This window comes from Macaca nemestrina, chromosome 9, assembly GCF_043159975.1.
Source record: "Macaca nemestrina isolate mMacNem1 chromosome 9, mMacNem.hap1, whole genome shotgun sequence".
Taxonomy (NCBI): Eukaryota; Metazoa; Chordata; class Mammalia; order Primates; family Cercopithecidae; genus Macaca; species Macaca nemestrina.
Genome location: NC_092133.1, coordinates 126,431,293 through 126,457,299, shown reverse-complemented (window position 1 = coordinate 126,457,299; position 26,007 = coordinate 126,431,293). Strand labels below are relative to the sequence as shown.

Below are 26,007 nucleotides of genomic sequence, written 5' to 3'. Positions count from 1 at the left end.
AAGGAGCTGCATGGTTAAAAGTCAGCTTAATGAAAAAGCTAACAGCCAAGATATGTGTGTGTATGTGTGTGTGTGTATGTGTACATGTTTGTATTTGAAAGGCCTTCCTGTTTTGGGTTTTTTTTTTTTTTTTGTCTGTTTTTCTCTCCTTTTTTTTGGTCTGTTTTTTTCCTTTTTCTTCCCAGTTGACTGAGTTCTGTTTTCACCTGATTTTTTGACTAACATAGTTACTGCAACAGAGGTTACTCTTGGATTTTTAAGGAAGAGTGTAGTTTAATTTTATGTTTAATTTGATTCAAATAAAAATGAAAGTGTCTCCCTCTAGTACCACCAGACTTTTTCTCTCTGTACCTTATGATGCAAATTTTGCTATTTGATTTTCACCTAAGTTGCTTCCTTTAATGTGCAAACTTAAGGGTATTTAGCTGACAACTACCTAGGGTTGTAAAACAGATTATCAAGAATCTGAAAGTCTATAATATGAAAAAAGGGGGGGTTATAAATCTATAAAATATACTTCCATCGGCATGCCTAATACGTCTTTATATGTATTTAGGTGCTGTGTGCACAATGTTTCACTACTAAAAATATATAAAAGAGCTCTAATTAATTGGCTTAAAAAAAAAGTGCTTAAATCAGATACCAAAAAAGACTAGTCACATGCTTTTAAAGGTTATATAACTTAAGTAAAATCTTTAATAAATAAGCTGGCTTTAAAATTATTGGTAAAGGGCCGGGCGTGGTGGCTCACGCCTGAATCCCAGCACTTTGGGAGGCCAAGGCAGGCGGATCACGAGGTCAGGGGATCGAGACCATCCAGGCTAACACGGTGAAACCCTGTCTCTAGTAAAAATACAAAAAATTAGCCGGGTGTGGTACGGGTGCCTGTAGTCCCAGCTGCTTGGGAAGCTGAGGCAGGAGAATGGCATGAACCTGAGAGGTGAAGCTTGCAGTGAGCCGAGATGGCACTACTGCACTCCAGCCTGGGCAACAGAGCAATACTCCGTCTAAAAAAAAAAAATTATTGGTAAAGTAGTATTATAAGTGTCTTAAGAATTGCCAGCATACATTTTTGTTTGCATTTATTAATCAAGCAATTTCATACTTATCCTTGCCAAATACTGTAAGGTGTCAAAACTTGGCATGGGTTACAAAACTGTAAACCCAGCCCAAAACAGAATGATCTTTGCTTGTGTGATTTTTAATAAGTAAGACATTGATATGGGTTTAAGGAAAATAGCTGCATCTCAAATTTAGTAAGATTATCATAACTTCTAAACCTGTGGCTTTAGGCAGTCTAGTCCACAGACAATAAGGAGGTTTGTTGTGGGAAAGAACTGTTACCGTCTTTCTTTCAAAGCTAAACTATAAACTAAGTTTCTCCCAAAGTTAGCTTGGCCTGTGTTCAGGAATGCACAAGGACAGCTTGGAGGTCAAAAGCAAGATGGAGTCAAGTCAAAATTTTTTCACTCTCTCAGTTATAATTTTCCCATGGTGGTTTCATAACTTTAAATAATGACTATCAAGGCCGGGCGCGGTGGCTCAAGCCTGTAATCCCAGCACTTTGGGAGGCCGAGACGGGTGGATCACAAGGTCAGGAGATCGAGACCATCCTGGCTAACCCGGTGAAACCCCGTCTCTACTAAAAAAATACAAAAATCTAGCCGGGCGAGGTGGCGGGCGCCTGTAGTCCCAGCTACTCGGGAGGCTGAGGCAGGAGAATGGCGTGAACCCGGGAGGCGGAGCTTGCAGTGAGCTGAGATCCGGCCACTGCACTCCAGCCTGGGTGACAGAGCGAGACCCCGTCTCAAAAAAAAAAAAAAATAATGACTATCACATTTTTCATAAATAATCTAGGTAAACTATTAAAATAAATAATTAGGTAAATGTAATGGGATAAATACTTGTAGACAAACTGGTCATAATTTAGAATATGAAGTTGTATTACATTAAATAATAGATATCTCATTATTTGGGAATTTTCCGATAAAAGAAGTTTCAGTTATAAAATTTTTTTTTAATAAATGTCATTACATCCATGTATCTTCTTGTAGGTGCTTTTTTGTTTGTTTGTTTGTTTGTTATTTTTTTGAGACAGAGTCTTGCTGTTATCACCTAGGCTGGAGTGCAATGGTACAATCTCGGCTCACTGCAACTTCCTCCTCCCAGGTTCAAGCAGTTCTTCTGCCTCAGCCTCCCAAGTAGCTGGGACTACAGGTCTCTGCCACCGTTTCTGGCTAATTTTTGTATTTTTAGTGGAGACAGGGTTTCACCATGTTGGCCAGGCTGGTCTTAAACTCCTGACCTCAGGTGATCCACCTGACTCAGCCTCCCAAAGTGCTGGGATTACAGGCGTGAGCCACTGCACCCGGCCTCTGTATATGCTTTTAAAGTCCTTGTAACATTGACTTACAGGGCTTTAACTCCTGGGTTTAAAAAGGACATCAAGTCCTGCTAAATCCTAAACACTGATGGAAATTAAAGCCTCATCTTCAGGCCCCATAGAAGATGCCAATCAAAATAAACTGCATGCCTGAGATACAGGGCAAGAAATTAAAGCTATTCAATGCCTCAAGGCCCAGGGACTACTGTGAAAGAGGTGGGCCCATAAGATTTGTAAGGGCCGATTTTGAAAGTTAAAATAAGTTCAGTTTCTCTATGAATTAATCATTAGTGTCAAAGGCACACTGATGCAAAACTAGTATATGGATCCCTGTGTTAGATTAAGAAGGTTTTCTAGAAGCATAACCAACACCTTAATAAAGGTTATAAAGGTTATAAAAGGCTTGTGGAAGTTATATTTTATAATCAAGATTAAATTTTATAGATTGTTTACAAAATTTTGAAGAACAAATGTAATTGGCTTCATGCTGTTTTTATTAGGGCTTCTTGTTTAGAAAATTAAGTCTCTTTTCACAAAGAATGAAGGTTTTCACTTTCTCTTTTAAAAAATACTTGAATTATCACTTTGGTTAAATAAATGACTTCACAATGACCTGTAATCCTATTTTGTAATATCAAGTGTTTTAAACCTTTGATATTTGACAAACTGTCTAAAATCAAATTATAAATTATGTCTTTTTCTAATCTGGTTAATCCTTTAAGACATTAGGTTCCCTAAAGACCAAAAAATGACATAATTTGGCTTATTCGGTATAAAAATTATACAGGAAGCATTGTCAAATATAAAGTGGTATTTCGTTTTCTTTGGGCTGTATTTATATAAATATGTTATTAATATGTGTTCCAAAATTATGGGAAACTCCTATAATTCTGATATAACTTAGCGTACATTATCAGTAATAGTCATAATTGTTATAATCATTGTGTGCCACAGAGGTAACAAATTTTCTCATCAATTGTGTCTTTTGACTATGACTGCCTTAAAACTTCTTTTTCATCCACGGACAATTGTTGTCTTGTTGTGTTCCTCTTTAGAGGGTGGTTTTATAATCAGCTATAAAACTTCAACAGGTGATTTTAAATGCAGCTTTCTAATAACTTTGTAGATTGTGATATCAGAATGTAGGAAAAACTTTCAGAACTCGTGGAGAGCTAAAATTATCATGAGTATCAAGCAGAACACAGGAATTAACTGCATGGACTGAAACAATCTTTTTGACTTTTTGTTTAAAAGTGTTTACTGATCCTTTGTTTTTTCAGACCCTTAAAACATTTCTTTTGAGCTACGGACAGCTTTTAACAATTTAGTATACTCCCATGAACAAAATTTGGAGCATATTTGTTTCTCTCTGATTTCTCTGGAATTTGGAAACCACTTGTGAATATTCTTAACTTATGGCAATACAGCTATTTGCATAAGTGCAATAGGAATCTGTTTTCATTTGTAACAGGGCACATTGGAGAAATCGGTTATTTTACCAAGGCTTTGACTGGAATGCTGTGCTTTCCTTTAAAGAATCAAACTTGACTTATGGAACCAATAAAGCCCTTGGGAAAACTGGCCTCAAATTTTGTGTACACAGTGCCTGTACAGGGTTTCTGACCTGTGGTAAAAACAGAATGCCACTTTCTGACAGGCACAGAACTCCCAGGTTAAACTTGGAACCTCAAGAGGAGAGAAAGTCGTAAGTATTTTATGGCACAAATCCATGGCTGGGCTTGGCTTTTAAAAAGTCTTATCTGAGTTTCCTTCTATGGAACAAAGTTCCATCAAAACCAATTTAAAAACCTATGTAAAAATAATTATTCCTGCTGCACTATATACAAATAATTAGGCCAAGTCTAATAAGCAAACCAGTGCTACCATGATTTGCCTTTAGTAAAATGGGAAACTGGAGAGAGAAAAAAATTGTGTTTCAAAACGATAGTATACCTGTTAGATTCTAGTCATGCCTAGTTCTTTTTTTTCCATTTTTATTACTTTCTACAGTTTGGACCAAATTCTAATTTTTCTTGGCTACAAGTCTTCAAAATAATGTTTTCAATTTTTTTCTTTTTTTTTTTTTTTTCCATTTTTCCTAATTTGGAATCACTAACATCTAAGCTGTGCTTTCTTCAAACCATGAGAATGGAAGCCAGACAATTTAAACTTCAGAAGAAAATAACAGCAACCAATTTACATACATAAGCCACTTCCGCATCTACCTACTAATGTATGGACTTCAGAGTAATGTGGCCTATATCGATTTTTCCAGGATTGTTCTTTTGTTTTTTGTTTTTCCCCCTTTCTCCCGCTAATTTTCTTTTCACAGGACAGGAGACTTCACAACCTGCTAAAATGAACTTTCGGGACCTACCCATCTAGGAACAAACCATCCTAGCCATGAAAGATGGCAGATGAAACCTGAAACCAGAGCCTTTTTTTTTTTTTTTTTTTTTTTGTAAAATTCTTTATCCAAAAGATTTTTAAAAAGAAAAAGGTGAAATGTGAAAGGAAAATATCTTGGGCCCCCAAAATCACTAAGGAAAACTCAAGCTGGAAACTGCTTAGGGCAAACCTGCCTCCCATTCTATTCCAAGTTATCCCTCCCCTCACTAAGATAGATGCATATCTGATGGCTTTCTTTGGAAAGACTCATCAGAAACTCAAAAGAATGCAATCATTTGTGTCTCACCTATTTGTGCCCTGGAAGTTCCCCCCTACACTTCAGTCTTCCTGCCTTTACTTCAAGTTGTCACCCCCTTTCCAGATCAAACCAACTTACTTCTTACATATAATGATTGTTGTCACGCACCTCCCTGTGAAGAGACCACCAAACAGGCTTTGTGTGAGCAATAAAGCTTTTTAATCACCTGGGTGCAGGCGGAGTGAGTCTTGAGTCGGAAAAAGGAGGGAGATCGGGGTGGGGCAGTTTTATAGGATTTGGGTAGGTGGTAGAAAATTACAGTTAAAGGGGGTTGTTCTCTTGTAGGCAGGGGCGGGGGTCACAAGGTGCTCGGCGGAGAGTTCCGGACACTTATTGTCCAGGAGACGGAATGTCACAAGATAATGTCATCAGGAACTGGCCATTTTCACTTCTTTTTGTGGTTCTTCAGTTGCCTCAGACTATATGATGTGTAAGTGCAGGCTTGGGCTCAGAGGCCTGACAGAGCTCTCATGTCTCCCTAACATGTATAAAACCAGGCTGTGCCCCAACTACTTCGGGCACATGTTATCAGGACTTCCTGAGACTGTGTCACAGGCGCATCCTCAATCTTGGCAAAACAAACTTTCTAAATTAACTGAGACCTGTCTCAGATTTTCTGGGTTCATGTGCCTGTAAACACAACACTTTGGGAGACCAAGACAGGAGGATCACGTGCACCCAGGAGTTTGAGACCAACCTGGGCAATGCAGAAAGACCCCGTCTCTACAAAAAATAAAAATTAGCCAGCCATGGTGGCACGCACCTGTGTTCCTGGCTATTCAGGAAGCTCAGGCAGGAGGATCGCTTGAGTACAGGAGGTCAAGGCTGCAGTGAGCTGTGTTCACGCCACTGCAGTCCAGCCTGGGCAACGGAATGAGACTCTCTCTCACACACACACAGGGCCGGGCACGGTGGCTCACACCTGTAATCCCACCACTCTGGGAGGCTGAGTCGGGCAGATCATAAGGTCACGAGTTCGATCACAAGGTCAGAAGCCTGGCCAATATGGTGAAACCCTGCCTCTACTAATACCACAAAAATTAGCCAGGCATGGTTTCGCGTGCCTGTAGTCCCAGCTACTGGTCAGACTGAGGCAGGAGAATTGCTTGAACCAGGAGGCCGAGGTTGCAGTGAGTCAGTGTCATGCCACTGCACTCCAGCCTGGGTGACAGAGTGAGACTCTGTCTCCAAGAAAAGAGAAAAGCATGTAGTTAACCTGCAATGACACCAAAAACAGCTTCTTCTCCTTCCTCCTGCAAGGCTCTTGTATTGGTTTGAACCGCGAGAGCGGGCCAACAACACAAGGCAGTGTGGAGCAACAAGCTGTTTTAATGAGAGCCTGAGGGCAGACGGGCTGAGGCCTAAAACGGCATCAGCCCCAAATGAGGACAGGGCAGGGGTTTATAGTCTCCTATAAACAGGAAGTGTCTCAGACTGACCTAACTGCTACGTAGTACCCGGTCCGCCTCTCTCTTGGTCTTCAGGCCACCTGTCTTCCTGCTTCTGCTATTTTGCTGACGCACGCTGATGACGTAAGTGGCTTTGCGCCTTGGGACTGGGCCTGAGTAGGGAGGAGTTATTCATCCCCCCACCCAGCTTCAAGGTTCCGGGGAAAGTCTTTGGCCTCCCTTTTTCTGATCTCTTTCCATGCTCCTCCTTGGTCAAATCCAAAGAAAAACCGGATGGCAAAAGAGTCCAGAACCTATTGGTGAGTTCCATGTAAGTCAGCCTCCTTGGGAAAAGTCAGGCAGAGATGAAACTGGGGATGAAAAGCTGTGAGGGTGAAAGTGGATTGAGTGGGGCCAGTGGAAGACACACAGCACCGTGCATTCCCCTCGCAAGCTTAAGGCCCGCTAGTTGGAATTTAAGGAAAAGAAAACAATTTTTTTTTTTTGTTTTTGAGACGAATTTCCCTCTTGTTGCCCAGGCTGGAGTGCGATGGCGTGATCTTGGCTCACTGCAGCCTCTGCCTCCCGGGTTGAAGCGATTCTCCTGCCTCAGCCTCCCGAGAAGCTGGGACTACAGGCTGCGTCATCACGCCCGGCTAATTTTGTATTTTAGTAGAGGCGGGGTTTCTCCATGTTGGTCAGGGGAGTTCGGAGTTTCTCCAACTCCCCACCTCAGGTGATCCATCCGCCTCAGCCTCCCAAAGTGTTAGGATTACAGGTGTGAGCCACTGCGCCCGTCCCAGAAAACAAGGATTTTAATAGAGCTATCATTTTATGAGAAACGGAGCTAACATATAGGATTGGACTGCTGTCAAATCGATTAACTCAAATCAGAGATCTTAGCCAATATCAGGCTTTCCTAATAATTTCAAGGATCTGCAGAGAAATGAGGGGAAATGGGGATAAAGGGGAAGTGAAAAAGTTAAGAGATTTCTGCTGAACACTAGGAGAGAGATGGCAACTCCTTTTACTTACCAGGATAGAATAGACTATGACATGATAATAACGCCAAGCTGTCAATTGCTTTACAAAACAAAGGTTTATTTCTTGTCCATGAAATGCCCACTGTATATCTGGAGGGCCGTCTAGGACAGCTGTGCTGCATATAGTTTAAGGCTTGTAATGATGGTTCATTTTCTGTGTTAACTTGACTGGGCTCAGGCATGCCCAGATAGCTGGTAAAACATAATTTCCAGTTGCGTCAACAGGCTCAGACATAGCAGAGACAGGCATGGGACATCAAGGGTGGACACCCCAGTCCTGTCTTCCCACATTGCACATGGCCCAGGATAGTAGGTGAGGTTTCTAGGTGAAGTCCATGGGCTTCCTCACACAGCAGGAAGGTTTAAATTGTTAAACGGTTTCTCTTTTAGACCCAGAGAGTTCCACAGCCTTTGAGCCATGCTCCAGGGAGTCCTGCCTCCTGGATCCTGGATCCCATTAACTTTAAGCAGGACCTCAGCCAGAGATCAGCCTGCTAGGGACACTCAATGGATGTGTCTCTTCCTTTAAACAAATACCATTGTCTATTTACCCAGAGGCTCAGTGGAGAAACCGGTTAAACCAGTTTACCTACTTTGGTTTCTTTATCCCCAGGTCAACCTCCAACACCCCCAGGTAAGGGAAGGAATGGATTAGAGGCAGTGGCTTTACTCCTTCCCCCCATAAACTCTATTTCTAACATTTAAAAGAAGAGGTGTGTGTGAGAGACTGAGAGAAAGAGAATCATTATTATTATGATATAGAGATGAGAAAGATTCCTTAATTATGATATAGGAAGAGAAAGTGAAAAACATGAAGGCAGGAAGACCACTCACTGGGTCTTCCTTGTACAGGACTGGCATGTGGAAATCAGCAATACCTCTTACTGAAACCATCTTTGAAAATGATAACTGAGGAAATTATGACATGAAAGAAATCAGACCTAACTGACTCCATCTTGCTTCTAATCTTTAAGCTGTCCTTGTTTATTCCTGGGCGTAGGCTGAACTAACATTGGGAAGGAATTCAGTTCGTGGTTTGACTCTGAAACAAAATTGATAATTGCCCTTTCCTGAAAGAACCCCTTTCTGCCAGGGGACCAGTCTGCCTTTGCTGGACTAACAAATTAGCTACAAGATTAGAAATTACAGTTTAGGGGTCATATGGCCTCTGGCTCCAAGAGTCTGAACCTCCCCATATTACTCCTGGGGATACCATCACTATTGTAAAACCTAACATCAGTACTTGAGATATTTTTTAGACCCTACACTGGATGGATCAGCTGACACCCCCAGACGAGTAATCTGGCTCAGCCAGTTCTGCCATCCCACCCAGGAACAGAAGATGGCAAGAAAAACTCACTTCAACTCCCTGTGATTCCATCTCCAACCTGACCATCAGCACTCCCCACTTCCCAAGCGCCTACCCTCCAAATTATCTCTAAAAACTCTGATCCCCTAACAAACGCCCAGGGAGACTGATTTGAATAATAAAACCCCGGTCTCCCACACAGTGAGCTCTGCATGAATTACTCTTTCTCCATTGCAATTCCCCTGTCTTGATAAATCGGTTCTGTCTAGGCAGTGGGCAAGGTAAACCCACTGGGCATTTACATTATCCTGAACCGTCTTCAAATGTCAGGCAAGCATAAAGCAAGAGGAAACTTGGATTACTTCCTTTCAGGGAGGTTACAGGCATAACCTTGTGTCCCTGCCCAACACACACACATCCTTTGTCCAGCACCATTGGACTGGGCACCTTCCAGGAACTTCTCACATCAGAGTCTCAGGCCACCAGTGCCTCTTCCATGTAGATGAGGCATGGAGCACTTGGATTTCCTTTTTTTGAAGGAGATGATGTAGCAAACCCTCTAAAATCCAGGATTGTAAGCAGCGCTGGGGAAGCTGAGGGGGTGTCACAGCTGAGACTGGGGGTAAATCGTTTACCTGCTGAAACTGTAAGCACAGTTTTGTTCCAGTGTGTATTTCTCTAGGATAGCGTTCAGAATACATATCAGGTTCTCAGAAAGGATTGAGGGCCTATAAAAGTTTAGCCAGTAAAACTACATGGTGTTTTGAGGGCTTTTTTGGTTGATTTTAGAGACAGGGTCTTGGTCTGTCACCCAGGTTGGACGAAGTGGTGCAATCATTGCTCACTGCAGCCTTGAACTCCTGGGCTCAGGCAGTTCTCCTTCCTCAACCTCCTGAATAGCTGAAACCACAGACCCGAGCCACCACACTCAGCTAATTTTAAAAATTAGTTTCAGAGTCAGGGTCTTGCTCTGTCCCCTGGGCTGGAATATAGTGGTGCCATCATAGCTCACTACAATCTTGAACTCCTGGGTTCAAACCATCCTCCTGCCTCAGCCTCTTGAGTAGCTGGGATTACAGGCACATGCCACCCAATTTTAATTATTTTTTGTAGCGATGGGGGTCTTGCTATGTTGCTAAGCCTGATCTCAAACTTCTGGCCTCAAGCAATCCTCTAGCCTCTGCCTCCCAAAGCACTGGGATTACAGCCATAAGCCACCGCACCTGGCTCCTACATGGTATTTTTAACAAATGCGGATCCAGGGACAGATAAGTTGAGTCTCACTGCCAGGGTCTGACCCTGGTGCACACTGTTTGGCCCCTGGTCCATCCTGCTCATTAACAGGACCTTCAGAGCCCAATGGTAAGCCTGAGAGTGAACACAGTCTCATATTCCAAATGACTTCAGAGATACTGTCAAACATTCTGAATATAAAACCCTTATTGTAAAAGGAAATTAAATGTGAAGAGTAGAACTTACCCTTTTGTTTTGTTAGCGAAAGACTCAATGCCATATTGCAGATTTTTGCATTTCTCCGTCAGTTGGAGCGACTTCTCATTCAGATATGTGCTGTTTCATGAAAGAGATTTTTAAAAAGATTGATTTAAAATGAGAGCTTATAAGATATTGTTAACAAAAATCAGATTTACTTGATAAAGTGTGTCCAAATGAAGTCTGATTTTTACTCCTTTATTGGATTTCTCCATGGAAAACGAAATTAATATTTTCACCTCTGATGGGTCTAAATGAAAAAAAGAAAAAAAAAAAAAACTTATGCTCTAAAGTCAAACATAAAAGAACTCCATTTTGAGGACTTTTTTTTTTTTTTGAGATGGAGTTTTGCTCTTGTTGCCCAGGCTGGCGTGCAATGGCACGATCTCAGCTTACCGCAACCTCCGCCTCGCTGGTTCAAGCGATTCTCCTGCGTCAGCCTCCCCAGTAGCTGGGATTACAGGCACCTGCCACCGTGCCCCACTAATGTTGTATTTTTAGTAGAGATGCAGTTTCTCCCTATTGGTCAGATTGGTCTCGAACTCTCGACCTTAGGTGATCCACCGGCATTGGCCTCCCAAAGTGTTGCGATTACAGGCATGAGCCATCGTGCCCCCTCCTTTGAGGACTTTATACTGGCAGGTTTTCATATTCTGAGGTTAGTATTTACAATGAACAAGTTATTTAATAGTTTTAATCACTGCATTTATTTTGCTTTATTTTTATTTATTTATTTTTGAGAGGGAATCTCACTCTGTCCCCTAGGCTGGAGTGCAGTGGTGCATCTCAGCTCACTGCGAGCTCCACCTCCCAGTTCACGCCATTCTGCTGCCTCAGCTTCCCGAGTAACTGGGACTACAGGCGCCCGCCACCACATCCGGCTAATTATTTGTATTTTTTTAGTAGAAACGGGGTTTCACCATGTTACCCAGGATGGTCTTGATATCCTGACCTCGTGATCCACCTGTCTCGGCCTCCCAAAGTGCTGGGATTACAGGTGTGAGTCACCATGCCCAGCCGCGTTTATTTATTTTTATTTTTTTTTTGTTTTTTTTGAGACGGAGTCTCGCTCTGTCGCCCAGGCTGGAGTGCAGTGGCGCGATCTCAGCTCACTGCAAGCTCCGCCTCCCGGGTTCACGCCATTCTCCTGCCTCAGCCTCCAGAGTAGCTGGGACTGCAGGCGCCCGCCGCCTCGCCCGGCTAGTTTTTTGTATTTTTTTTAGTAGAGACGGGGTTTCACCGTGTTCGCCAGGATGGTCTCCATCTCCTGACCTCGTGATCCGCCCGTCTCGGCCTCCCAAAGTGCTGGGATTACAGGCTTGAGCCACCGCGCCCGGCCCGCGTTTATTTTTAAAAGATGTTTTCTTTGGTAGAAAACGTGCAGACATAGGAGATCATTAACTCTCTCCACAATGAACACAAATCTGGCCTTTCATTATTCTGATAGCTGCAATATACTGGCCTGGTGCTATTTGTTTTATAAACTTTGAAAACTGGAGGTGGAAAAAAAAAAATCCAGTCAGGTTAAGGACATGGGTTACAAAGTTAGCCTGCCTAATGAGCCTCATGGACATAGGCATGTTATTTAACCCACTCCAGGCACAGACTTCCATATTTCTAAATCAAGGATAACTGTGCTTACCTCATAGTGGTATTGCCATGATATATATATATGCTAAGAAAACAATGTAAACCACTTGTAACATGCATCACATATAGTAAGTGCTCAACAAAAATCAACTATCTCTTTCAAAATACATATGCGGCCAGGTGCAGTGGCTCACGCCTGTAATCCCAGCACTTTGGGAGGCCAAGGCGGGCAGATCATGAGGTCAGGAGATCGAGACCATCCTGGCGAACACGGCGAAACCCTGTCTCTACTAAAAATACAAAAAAAATTAGCCGGGCATGGTGGTGGGCCCCTGTAATCCCAGCTACTCGGGAGGCTGGGGCAGGAGAATGGTGTGAAGCCAGGAGGTGGAGCTTGCAGTGAGCCGAGTTTGTGCCACTGCATTCCAGCCTGGGCAACAGAGTGAGACTCTGTCTAAAAAAAAAAAAAAAAAAAAATATATATATATATATATATATATATATATGCGCAACCCTAACTTGCTGTTAATGCATTTATTTCATCATCCTCAAGGTATTCGTTGATAGCCTAATATGGGTTGGGCCCACACACAGGTTATTTAGGACAGAGAGGAAGAGAAAATAGACATGGTCTCATTCCCTAATGGAGCTTACAGTCTGATTAAGGAAAAAGATATCAATCAACAAATAACCACACAAATGAATATGGAATTATGAACTGTGATTGGTTATGGTTGAACCAGAGTAGGTGGCTCAGAAGAGTAGGTCTCTACTCACACTGAGGGGTCAGAGGAGGGCTCCAAGGGATTGTCATTTAGGTGGAGACACCCAAGGATGATCCAAACCAAGTGGGTAGTGCATTCAAGGCAGAGGAAACCATGTGTGCAGGCCAGGCACAGTGGCTCACACCTCTAGTCCCAGCACTTTGGGGAGCTGAGGCAGGTGAATCACTTGAGCCCAGGAGTCCAAGGCTGCAATGAGCCATGATTGGGCCAGTGCATTGCAGCCTGGGTGACAGAGTAAGACCCTGTCTCAAAAAAATAAATGTGCAGTGGTTCCAAAATGGGGAGCAGTCTGGATTATCTGAGGAACTGAAAAGATAATGGGATTCAAGGCTGAAGAGCCATGGGGTGATTGCAGAGAAATGAGGAGAAATGGGGCAAGAGAGGAAGTGAAAAAGTTAGGAGGTTTCTGCAGGACTCCACGAGAGAGAGATGATGGCAACTCCTTTTACTTATCAGGATAGAATAGACTATGATGTGATAACAAACAACGTCAAGCTCTCAGTTGCTTACAAAACAAAGGTTTGTTTCTTGCCCATGAAATGCCCAGTGTATGTCTGGAGGCCCGTCTAGGGCAGCTGTGCTTCATGTGGTTTAGGACTTGTGATGGTTCATTTTCTGTGTCAACTTCACTGGGCAAAGGGGTGCCCAGATAACTGGTAAAACATGATTTCTGGGTGTGGCTGTGAAGGTATTTCTGGAACAGATGAGCATTTGAATCAGTAGATGGAGTAAAGGCTGCCCTCACCAACGTGGGTGGCAGCATCCAATCTGCTGAGCACTTGGATAGAACAAAAAAGTAGGGGAAGGGTGAGTTCACTCTCAAGCTGGGACGTCATTTTCTCTTGCCCTTGGACATCGGTGCTCCTGGTTCTAGGGCCTTCATATTCAGACTGGGACTTAAACTGTTGGCCCCCTGGTTTCTATCAAAGTCTCCTCAGCCTTTGGGCTTAGACTGAACTACACCACTGGCTTTCCTGGGGCTCCAGCTTGGAGAAGGCAGGTCCTGGGACTTCTCAGCCTCCCCTAATTATGGGAGTTAATCCCTCGTAATACATCTTTTGCTATCTCTCTATTGCTTCTGTTTTTGTGGAGAACTCTGACTAATACAGCGATCCAAATTGCTTCAGTCTTATGGCACCTTCATTTCAATAACCTGCTTCCATTATTGATATGGCAGGAGAAGAACATGCTGGAAGGTCTTGCCCTGTATCCAAATGTTTGAGCCAGAATTACAATGCATCATTAGCCAGAGCTGGTCACATGCCCCACCTGATTGCAACCTGGGAGTCAGAAATGAGCCACCCTCCTGTGTCCCCAGGGAGGAGATCTGACACAGGTGTGACTGGAGACTTCACCACACTTGTGTCCATCAGGGGGAAGAGAAGTGGACAGATTTGAGATCCATTCTAGAGGCAAGACTGACAGGACTTCATAGAAGATTGGATGTGGGAAGTGAGGGATAGGAAGGCATAAAGAAATAAACAAGACAGATTTGTAATTAATTCTCCAATATTTCTCAGAAATGCTTTCTAAAAACACTGCCTGCAGAGTACACATGGGCTCACAAAAGTCCCTTTTAATCCTGATAGGATTTATCTCCCCCGCCACCTCCTTCTCACCTCCCTCTAGTTCAGTCTCCACGCATCACCCTCTGTGTTTTCTGAATGTATTATCATACTGTCCAAGGATTTGTTTATTTCCCATTTGCCATGTATTTTATGCAGGCAGGACCGTTCATGAAGTGAATTACCAAGCCAGCAATGCTTCGAATTATGATGGCATTGCAGTACTGAATTGTGAAACTGTGACTGGTAGGCACCAATAGGATTGCGTCTCCTATGCCTCTTCTTAAATCAGATAGATTATCTTTTAAAATAAAAACTCAGAACGGGTTTAGTTGGGCAAACTAAAATCACAGAAGATACATGGAAACAAATGAGAGGATCTGGGGTAGAAGTGGAGGTGACAGAATGAAGTCCTGGGAACCAAACGGGGTCTTTGGAGTCAGCAAGGCCAGTCTCTGAATCTGGACTCCACTCTGTGACTTGGGCTTTCGAACTTTGGGATTGCCTTTAAAAACAAAAAAAAAAGGCCTAACCCAATAAAGGAATTTTAGGAATTTAATGGGGATGTATATAAAAACACCTGACAAGTAGAAGTCAGTAAATAATTGTGTTCTTATTCTCTCAAAGTCATTATCGCATTATTTTCTCAAATCAGTCATTGTTATTGCCATAGAGGTAGGGAGCATCTCACACTGGTAAGAAGTCACCCAGTAATGAAAGGTACAGACAGGGAAGCCCTTTTAGTTATCTTTGCCTCTATACCTTCCCTGTCCCCTCCTTTTCATTTCAAGAGTCTTCAGAGTTTTCTTCCTTTTTTCATCTAATGTCGTTCAAACTTGCTCCAAAAAGAGACCTTCTCAATTCTGGGATGAGAGAGGACACTAGCTGTGAGCAGATCCCATCTAAGAGGTTGGTGCACACCACAAGCAAAGACATTGGGTTGAATCCTTTTTAAAAACTGATTTGGGGACATCTCTTAGACAAGTCATAGGGGATTGAGAGAAATTGATCAAGGTGAAAGTAGAAATTGCAAAGACTCTGAACCAGAAACAACATGGTGGCACAAGAGATGGCTGCAAGACAAGCGTGGGTTGATGCGTAAGCCCAGGAAGGATTACTGGGTGATATGGTTTGACTGTGTCCCCACCCAAATCTCATCTTGAATTATAACTTTCACAATTCCCACGTGTTGTGGGAAGGACCCTGTTGGAGATAATTGAATCATGGGGGCAGTTTCCTCCATACCGTTCTCATGGTAGTGAATAAGTCTGATGGTTTTATAAGGGGAAACCCCATTCAGTTGATTCTCATTCTCTCTCTTGTCTACCACCATGTAAGACATGCCTTTCGCCTTCTGCCATGATTGTGAGGCCTCCCCATCCACGTGGAACTGTGAGTCCATTAAATCTCTTTTTCTTCATGAATTACCCAGTCTCGGGTATATCTTTATCAGCAGCATTAAAATTAACTAATACACTGGGCATCATATCACATCTTGCTGCAGGAGAGCTCCTTTCCAGGTAGAAGGCCAGGATATGAATGGAGAAGGACCCACCTAAAACTAACCAAGTTAGAAGTCTGAGCAGTTGAGTCTAGGGAGAGAAAAAGAATAGGATTCAGTAGGGTTGCCAAGCAAACTCTAAGAACAAAAACCCTGGGACCAGATTCTTGCAGGCTCTAAGTATGAATTCTGTTTCTGTCAATTCTGAGACTAAAAAAAAGTTTTTAAATTTTATTCCAATTTTCTGTTGAAAGCACTTCTTAAAAACTTGCCAGGCACAGTGGTTCATGCCTGTAATCCCAGCACTTTGGGAGGCCAAGGTGGGCAGATCATCTGATGTCGGGAGTTCAAGACCAGCCTGACCAACATGGAGAAACCCCATCTCTACTAAAAATAAAAAATTAGCCGGGAGTGGTGGTGTGTGCCTGTAATCCCAGCTACTCGGGAGGCTGAGGCAGGAGAATCACTTGAACCTGGGAGGCAGAGGTTGCAGTGAGCCAAGATGGCGCCATTGCACTCCAGCCTGGGCAACAAGAGCGAAACTCAAAAAAAAAAAAACAAAAAAACAAAAACCACACACAAAAAAATAAAAAACAAACAAACAAAACCTTCTTACCAGAATTAGCTGAAACAGAAAAAAAGGACCTGTTCACATCAGAACTGCCAAACTCTACAGTTGAGCTTGCCCCCAAAGAGACAAGTCATGGGAGAGACCATGGCTACTACCCTCATGGTGTTCTGCTAGAACTCTGTAGTCAGCTTAGCATGAGAAGCCTCCGACCCATGCACAGAGATGGCTCTAACTGTTCTGCCAATGCTTCTCTAATTGCTCCATTAGAAGATCACAATCCGCTCACATGTCACTGTGCAAGATTATTTTTCTGCCCACTTGTAGTATTTGTCACATCTTGACAGCCCTCTCAATTCCCTGATCCATTGACATCTTGTCACCTGGCAAATCTGCAATAACGAAGCAATACAGCCCCTGGTATCCTATATTCCTATACCTGACGCATGAGGAGTACTGGAAAAAAAACTCATGCAGGTGGGTTGGTGCCTTGGTAAATTCATGGTGTCCAATTTGCAGGGCCTTTTATATACCTTGGCAATTCCATTACATGCCCAGTTCCCTCCACGGCTATACTAGGCATCCACTGTTTCCTATTGTCTGCCTGTTCTCTGGACTCCTAACTTCTCATTTAACTGTGCTCCTTTTTCAGAGAAACAGGATGCAGGTGGGTGAGCATTGGCCTGTAAGTACAAACCATCCTGACTTTCCATCTCAGAGAAAGAAATATCTCCCCTCTCACAAAAGAATAATCCACCTGCCATCACATCCCTCTATCTCCTCCGAGATCCAGCCCATCCCTTGATTTTTGTTTCTCCTGAATCCCTTCTCCCTACCACGGTCTCCTTTCCCAGCTCAATTCCATCTCAAAATGAAAAACAAACAAAATCATCCATTCTGCTATGCTCCTTCATCTACTGCCTTACCTTTCATTCAGAGTGCAACCAACTCTTGTCCCTTTTCTTTACCTGCAAATCCACTAAACCATTGTTGGAAAGCATCACCAAGTCCAAGAGCTCTTTCAACATTTGCCACTTGACCCCTGAGGGTATGTGAACCGCTAACAACTCACTCAGTACCTGGCTTCCACCACAGTCCTCTCTTCTTGTCCTTTGACCTCTGACTACTCTTCAGGGTCCTTTCACAGGTTCTTTCTTGGACCAGTGCATAAGAGTGGGTGTTTCTTATGAGTCTTCTTTTTCTGATGTGAATTTAAAGTAAGTGGCTAGTATTCAGTTTACCGGTGTTCCCTCATACACTGCCTCTATGTTTCGTGTCTTAGCCTGCTGGCTTCCTCTAAACATCTCTGCCAACCTCTTTCCCCTTCAGCTCCATCCTCGTTTCCTCCACGGTAGGTTGTCTTGTGTGCACATTTTTTTTTTTCAGACGAAGTCTCGCTCTTGTCCCCCAGGCTGGAGTTAAATGGCACATTCTCGGCTCAATGCAACCTCTGCCTCCCGGGTTCAAGCAATTCTCCTGCCTCAGCCCCCTGAGTAGCTGGGATTACAGGCGCCTGCCACCAAGTCCGGCTAATTTTTGTATTTTTAGCAGAGACGGGATTTCACCATGTTGGCCAGGCTGGTCTCCAACTCCTGACCTCAAGTGATCTGCCCGCCTTGGCCTCCCAAAGTGCTGGGATTACAGGCATGAGCCACCGCGCCCGGCCTCCTGTGCACTTTTGATCACATCACTTCCCTGCTCAAAGACCTTCCATCCCCATCACTCTTGAGATGTGCTCTGTACTCCTTATTAACTGGGCATGCAAAACCATCCCCCGCCTGACCCCTGCCTGTATTTGTTAACCATTAATTGGTGCACATTTCCCTTTTTTAATTCCTTCCAGTCTTACGTGATGGCTTCTGGCTGCTTTTATTATTGGATTACAGAATTTGTTTGTTTGGTACTGGCAACAAAGACTTTAGGCATGTTTTCATCACTTCAGTATGTTGGAGGGGGGAATCTTTAATAAGGTTGGAAAGAAAAGATACACAAAAACAAGCAGTTCTGCTATCGCTGTTATCCACATATGGTTGATGTGCTATAAAAAATTATATCTGTATAAGTCATTCTTGAGTTGAAAGTCATCACTTTACAAGCCCCGCTGACAAGATTCCACAGAATAGCCAAAAACTTAAAAGACTACAATGGCTACTACCAGGTAAGAAAAATTAAGACTCTGGGCCGGGCATGGTGGCTCACGCCTGTAATCCCACACTTTGGGAGGCCGAGGCGGGTGGATCACCTGAGGTCAGGAGTTCAAGTGCTGGCTGGTCAACATGGCGAAATCCCGTCTCTACTGAAAATACAAAAATTAGCTAGGCGTGGTGGCACATGCCTGTAATCCCAGCTACTCAGGAGGCTGAGGCAGGAGAATTGCCTGAACCTGGGAGGCAGAGGTTGCAGTGAGCTGAGATTGCACCACTGTACTCCAGCCTGGGCGGCAGAGCAAGCAAGACTCCATCTTAAGGAAAAAAAAAAAAAAAAAAATTAAGACTCTGATAATGTGAAGAATGCCTCTTGAAGGAAACAAACTATTCAATCCCTATAAAATAATGCCAGAAGTGCTTACCAATCATCCACAAAGACCTCTAAAACATAGAATTGATGTCACCCTCTGCATATGACTCATAATTAATACAATCATGCAATCAGTCCCCTGGCCAAGTAAAACATCCCAAAGAATAATCTCCATATGGGTGACAAAGGAGTTTCAAGAATATCCCAAATTCTATTTACAGTGACCATACAGGAGCTAAAACAGGATTGTGAATTTAAATGTAACACTTAAAACCAAATCAATGTTACTCTCTGAAGAAAGAATGCTTTAATAGACAGGGAATATTATCAAAGAACAGAAAGCCCAACTAGTTACAAGATTCTTTCTGTATACTTAGAAACACTATGTCCTCATTCCAGGGATGAGGAGCCAGGAGAGCATCCTAGCCACCAGCATCCTGAACACTGTAGTGGGATGTAACAGGCTGACCTGCCCCTGGGACAGAGGCCACAGTCATTGCCTGTGTTCCAACTTCCAGCTCATTAAGCAAACTTCTAATTATAATGTAGCCACCGCCCCCCCCCCCCCAACACACATACACCACGTAGTTTTCCTGAGGGAGAAAGGCAAGCATCCTAAGTCTACTGCATGGTTTGAGTACTCTTTTTAATTAACAAATTAATATTCTGGTTTATAAATCATCTTGTATGAATCTGGCTAACAAAAGTCTGCCTTCGTATGTCCATTATCTCAGGAACTGACAAAATCAAGTTATGGTGCCTACAAAGATGAGGGGCAGATTCTGGCTGCCTTTTAATTTCATCATTCACCAGATATCTGTGCCAGAGAATGGTAAGTTCTGGAGATAAAACAAGGTACAAGACAGTTTCTTTGCTGCCTTGAAGCAAACAGCCGGGTGGGGATGACAGACAAGTAAACACACAATTACCATCTAAGCTTGCAGAATGAAAGCCGGCTATCTTCTGTAATCATATTAATTTCAAGAAACCATGATTCTGTGCTTTGGTGAATGCCATTTAATTCAAATAGAGGAACTTTTCCTAAAATGACTTCATAGAACTTCATTTTATCCACAAACATTTCAGGCAGCTTAAAATTGCAAAAATGTCTGCAAATAATCTCTGCTTAGTTGGCTTTTATTTGCCTTCAGTTACCCTCAATGAAGATTAATTAGCTAGTTCTCTGCTTCTGAGTCAGTTACCATAATGTATTTTGCCCTCCTACCATAGTTGAAAGATAGTTTTCAACAATGTAAAAGCAGCCGGATGTGGTGGCTTACACCTGTAATCCCAGCATGTTGGGAGGCCGAGGTAGGGGAGGGTCTTGAGCCTAGGAGTTTGAGACCAACCTGGGTAACTTAGTGAGACTCCTGTCTCTACATACAATTTAAAAATTAGCCAGATGTGGAGGTGGGTGTGTGCCTGTGGTCCCAGCTACTCAGGAAGCTGAGGTGGGAGGATTGCTTGAGCCTGAGAGGTGGAGACTGCAGTACGCTTTGATTGCACCACTGCACTCCAGCCTGGATGACTGAGGGAGATTCTGTCTCAAAAAAAAAAAAAAAAAAAAAAAAAAAAAAAATTGTAACTCTCATGCACATATAAAATGAATATATGTGAAAGCGTTTATTCTACTCATAATGAGGGAAGCAGTTCAAAGGAGAATGCAGAGCACCACCGCCTTTACAGATCAAGAATATTAAGATGAATGTGCCAATAAAAGAACTGGCAGGGTGAGGGGCAGGGTGAGTCATTAGGACCTCTACCACGAAGGACATAATTTGCATATTTATGGACAAGAATTATTTTGCATTGCTATCAATTAACTGCAACTTGGAGTTATCAAATAGCTCCCACAGGATCAGAATCCGATAACTCAGAGGTGTGTGATCTGGCCAGGTACAGTGGCTCATACCTGTAATCCCAGCACTTTGGGAGGCTGAAGTTGGTTGACTACCTAAGGTCAGAGTTTGAGACCAGCCTGGTTAACATGATGAAACCCCGTGTCTACTAAAAATACAAAACTTAGCCAGGCATGGTGGCACATACCTGTAATCCCAGCTACTCGGGAGGCTGAGGCAGGAGAGTTGCTTGAACCCAGGAGGTGGAGGTTGCAGTGAGCCGAGATCACACGACTGCACTCCAGCCTGGGTGACAAAGTGAGACTCTATCCCAAGAAAACAACAAAACTAAAAGTCAAAGAGGTATGTGATCCAAACAGTGCAAACCTATCCATTGTGGCACAAAATTTTCCCTACACCGTGAACACTATCTCTGCCCATCACTCTAATGTTAAGGGAAGGATTCACAGGAATGAACCTCACAGACTCACTTCTTCTGAATTTCAGTCTCCCTGCACCCCGCAGATTACCCCAAATGGGGAAACAGATGGGCCTGGCTCCGGCGTGATTGAGTGCTTTGGGCAGTCAGAAAGTATTGGCTTACCTGAGTCGCCTGAAGTGGGAGTTATCAAAAGGACAGGTTTGATATGGAGATTTATGAAAACTTCAAATTCAGTGTGCAAGAGTAGGACCCAAACTAGGAAATGGTGTATTTAGGCAAGTAGAGATAAAATAAAATAGAAACAGATTGAAAACAAGTTGCCAACATGAGCATCCGTGTCTCATTTCACTGGTCCAGAAGTGACAGGTCCTTGGCTATGGGAAGCAAGCCTAAAAGTGTAGAGTCAGGGTGGAATTCACCCACAGTGCAGTGTTTCTGTCTTTTTTAACCGACTTCCAACAATATTCTCTTACTCTAGGCTGCTCTGAAGGTACTGAGTTATCTAAGTTGATTGCTCATTCTGCCTTACTGTTTTAACAAGTGTCATGAATACTTTCTTCTTTAACAGAGCTCTTTTGCAATTCTATAAATTGTGCCTAACTGATAGCAATGCAAAATAATTCTTATCCATAGGCATGCAAATGAATTGTGTCCAGGGGAGAGGCAACTCTCCCTCTCCCACACCACAACAAAAAGGTAGTTCTGCCTCCATTGACACACTCAGCTCGATAGTTCTGATCTATACATGTAAATGTATCTATTCTGTGGATTCTCCTTTGAACTGGTTATAACACCTTTCCAGTTCTCTCACTGATGATTTAAATTCAGTCTTTACGGTTGAGCCCAGGAGTTCGAAAGCAGCCTGAGCAAAATTTCAAGAACTCATCTTTATAAAAAAAATTTTTTTAAATAGCCAGGCATGGTAGTTCATGCCTGTAGTCCCAGCTACTCCAGACGCTGAGACAGTGAAAGGACACAAAGATAGATGTGTACCCGCCCCCCACCCGCTACACCCTTGTTCTGCTCTCTAATCTTTGCACATACCAGAGATTTCGTAAGTTCTGTGAGTACCTGGTTTTCTGCACGTACCAGAGATTTTGTTTTGCACATACCAGAGATTTTGTAAGTTCTGAGGCAAGGTCACAAGACGTGTTTAAGTAAGATAAACTCTTGCTGCCATAAACCTGCTCTCCCGCCTCAAAGTTTGAACCAAAATATCAGAAATGGCGGGAACCAATCATAGTTAGCCAAATCGCCTTGTTCAAACACTAGCCAATCATATATCTGATTTGTATAATAACTCTATGCCCACTTTTCTTAGACTATATAACACTGCTCGGAGCTCAGTGGGGGAGCTCTCCTGCCCGTCTCGTTTCACGAGCGAGGGAAAGTTCCAGGTTCGAACCTGTAATAAAGATCCTTGCTGCTTAGCTTCGACTCTGGACTCTGGTGGTCTTCTTCGTGGAATAAACGGTCTGGGCATAACAATAGGAGGATTGCCTGAACCCAGGAGTTCAAGCCTGCAGTGAGCCACGATCACACCACTGAACTCCTGGGTGACAGAGTGAGACTCTGCCTAAAAAATAAAAATAATAAAATATTTAAAAAGTGATCAATTTCATATCTGTATGAAATACATGGTTTTACCTTTATATGAAAATTGTCTTTTAACACCTCAAATGAGGGTGCTGACAACATTTTTTGAATGAAATAAACAAATTACAGTGGCCAAGAGGATAAACTTTGATGGCAAGTGGATAATCATTCAAATTCCTGCTCTGATACACACTAGATGCTTAACCTTAAGCAAATTATTGGCTGGATGTGGTGGCTCATGCCTGTAATCCCGGCACTTTGGGAGGCCGAGGCAGGAAGATCACAAGGTCAGGAGTTCAAGACCAGGCTGGCCAACATGGCAAAACCCCATCTCTAATAAAAGTACAAAACTTAGCCAGGTGTGGTGGGGGGCACCTGTAGTGCCAGCTACTCAGGAGGCTGAGGCAGGAGAATTGCTTGAATCTGGGAGGTGGAGGTTGCAGTGAGCCAGGATCATGCCATTGTACTCCAGCCTGGGCAACAGAGCAAGACTCCATTTCAAAAAAAAAAAAAAAATAGAAGAAAGTTATTTAGCCCTTCTGTGGTTTCAGCTTCCTCAGGTGCAAAATGAGAATAATCTTCTCTTTGATGAATTTGATGCAAAATCTGTACGAGACAATGCATAAAAACACTTAGCACAGTCATTGGAGTGGAGACCCAGCTTAATAATCAGTATTCAGGAGTATTTGTTTAAAGAAACCAGAATGTGTCACCTCAAAATATGCCTCTTTGACATAAATGGTTTTTGAGCTAAAGGCAATTAAGAAGGGACTCAGAAAAGCTCTTTGCCTTCCTTCTGTTTGCCTGAAAGCAGGGCAGAGAATTGCAAAGACAAAAGGTCTTCTACCCTCCCCCTATTTCCCACCTAAAGCCAGGATGTAAATTCTCCTTTACAACCTTTTATCAGCTCGGCAACAAAGCCAGGAGATTCTGCCAGTGGACTTCACTCCGTTCATTTCCCATAAATTTGCCTTCCTACATTTTCCCACTTCTAGAATCCTGGGATGGCTTTCCCTTTGTCTTGTCACTTCTCTGAAATTTATTGTTCTTTGTCAAATATACGACATAAGCCAGACTCCTAAAGCCACTGCTTTGAGTTACTTTTCTCCCACAGGACGTGCACTGCATGCATTAATACACTTGCTTGTTTTTCTCTTGTTAATCTGTCTTTTCTTGTGAGTCTGTCCCAAGTACAAACGTATGAGGGTTGAGGAGGAGTTACTTTTTTCTCCCATTCATAGTCTATACAGCGGCAGTCGTTATTGTCTTGGCAGGCGTCTTAAAGCAGCATTTCTTCAACTCAGTGTGCCCATGAATCACCTGAGAAATGTAATAAAATGCAGATTCTGGTTCAGTAGATCCAGGGTAGGCCCTAATATTCTACATTTCTGAAACCGAGGGCTAATCTTTTTTTTTTTTTTTGAGATGGAGTTTTGCTCTTGTTGCTTAGGCTGGAGTGCAGTGGTGAGATCTCAGCTCACCGAAACCTCCGCCTCCCGGATTCAAGTGATTCTCCTGCCTCAGCCTCCCGAGTAGCTGGGATTACAGGCATGTGCCACCACACCCGGCTAATTTTTGTATTTTTAGTAGAGACGGGGTTTCTCCATGTTGGCCAGGCTGGTCTCAAACTCCCAATCTCACGTGATCCGCCTACCTCGGCCTCCCAAAGTGTTGGGATTACAGGTGTGAGCCACTGCGCCTGCTACTGAGGGCTAATCTTTTAAGTTGCTTGCACCTTGTTGATTTTTGCTGCTTGTTGATTTTTTAAACCCACGTAGCTTAAAGGCAGGCTGCTAAATGCTGTAACTTAGCCTTCACTAGCTTCCCTATAAATAACAGTCTGACATATATGTCACCATAGTAACAATTGCTTAAGTTGTCTTTCGGGAACTTGGGGCGGCCCCTATCCAGTTAAAACCAGCTGAGACCACCAACCCTCCGAATGCACCTGCATGGATGTCCAAAAAGTGACATTTGCCATCACAGGGCCAAAACTCCACCCTCAGATCATGTTAACACTGCTATTTTCTGACCACGTATCCTAGGAAGAGCCATGAGCCCAGACTACACTTGCTGAGATCACCAATTACCTCATTTCCCCCCACCCTCAATTATCTTCCCCCACCTTAGACCATCCTAATTCTTTACTCCTTAAATATCCCTAAGCACTATCCTTGAGGAGGTAGATTTGAGAGCTGTTCTCCCATCTCCTGGCTGTGCTGCCCTGTGAATGAATCTTTTCTCTTTTGCAAAACCCACTGTCACCGCGATTGCCTTACTGTGTGGTACTGGCAGAACGTACCTGGTTTGGTGTCATATCTATGAGCTCCCAGACAATGCCAATCCCACTGGACTAAGGGTCTCACTTTCAGTAACAAGTTCTTAAAAGTCACCTGGATCAAGTTCTTCTGCCCTGAAAGTCTTTTTCATAATAGTCTAGAGCAAGACTTCACACACAAGAAACATGGGACTGTCTCATAGGCAGAAAGGTTTGTGGGAAAAGCAATGAGTCCATTTGAAAGCTACAAAAGTAAAGTGAGCTAAGTCATCATGTCACCAATAAGTGTTCTATTTTGTTTTCAATTTTCAGATAAAAACCATAACAAAGGAAATAATGGAAGAGGAGACTTATGTTACTGGGAACATTTAACATAATTATTTTCCTGATTCAGCAGCATGGTTCAGTGTCCCAGGAGCTCTGCATCAGAGAGTCACCCCGATCCATCATGGCCAAAGCCCCCAGTCAGCCTGAGCTCTGGATCCAGCCCAACAAATGCAACCCTTGAATAGGGTTTGTGCAAGCAAACTTGATGACGACTGAAGAAACCCTGTCGCTTCTGAGAAAACACCCAATCCAAGAATGTGAGTTCTGGAAATGTCATTAAATGTCAGTTATATCCATGCCTACGTGTCCATATCAGCTATGCAATCACCATCAGCAAGTTCTTTTTCCCAACCAAAAAAATAAGTAAATTTCTCTGCTAATTAAATATTTCCACAGGCCTGGCACAGTGGCTCACGCCTGTAATCTCAGCACTTTGGGAGGCTGAGGCGGGTGGATCACTTTAGGTCAGGAGTTCAAGATCAGCCTGGCCAACATGGTGAAACCCTGTCTCTACTAAAAATACAAAAATTAGCTGGACATGGGGGTGTCTGTAATCTCAGCTACTTGGGAGACTGAGGGAGGAGAATCGCTTGAACCCGGGAGGCGGAGGTTGCAGTGAGTCACGATTGTGCCACTGCACTCCAGCCTAGGCGACAGAGCGAGACTCTGTCTCAAAAAA

The 26,007-nt window shown here is 43.2% G+C and overlaps 1 protein-coding gene and 1 long non-coding RNA gene across 2 annotated transcripts in view; one reads left to right on the top strand and one right to left on the bottom strand.

The window, feature by feature from the left end:
• LOC105488224 (ST8 alpha-N-acetyl-neuraminide alpha-2,8-sialyltransferase 6) overlaps positions 1 to 6,833 on the bottom strand; it is a 71,525-nt gene extending 64,692 nt beyond the window's left edge. Inside the window, exon 1 of the mRNA XM_071070426.1 lies at positions 6,530 to 6,833. The gene's annotated coding sequence lies outside the window, so the exon portion shown is untranslated. The remainder of the gene's footprint in view (positions 1 to 6,529) is intronic.
• On the top strand, positions 6,654 to 25,627 carry LOC105488223 (uncharacterized). The gene is made up of 3 exons (XR_011608228.1): positions 6,654 to 6,798; positions 19,582 to 19,679; positions 25,314 to 25,627. It is a non-coding gene; the product is annotated as an uncharacterized lncRNA (long non-coding RNA).
• The last annotated feature ends 380 nt before the right edge of the window (positions 25,628 to 26,007 follow it).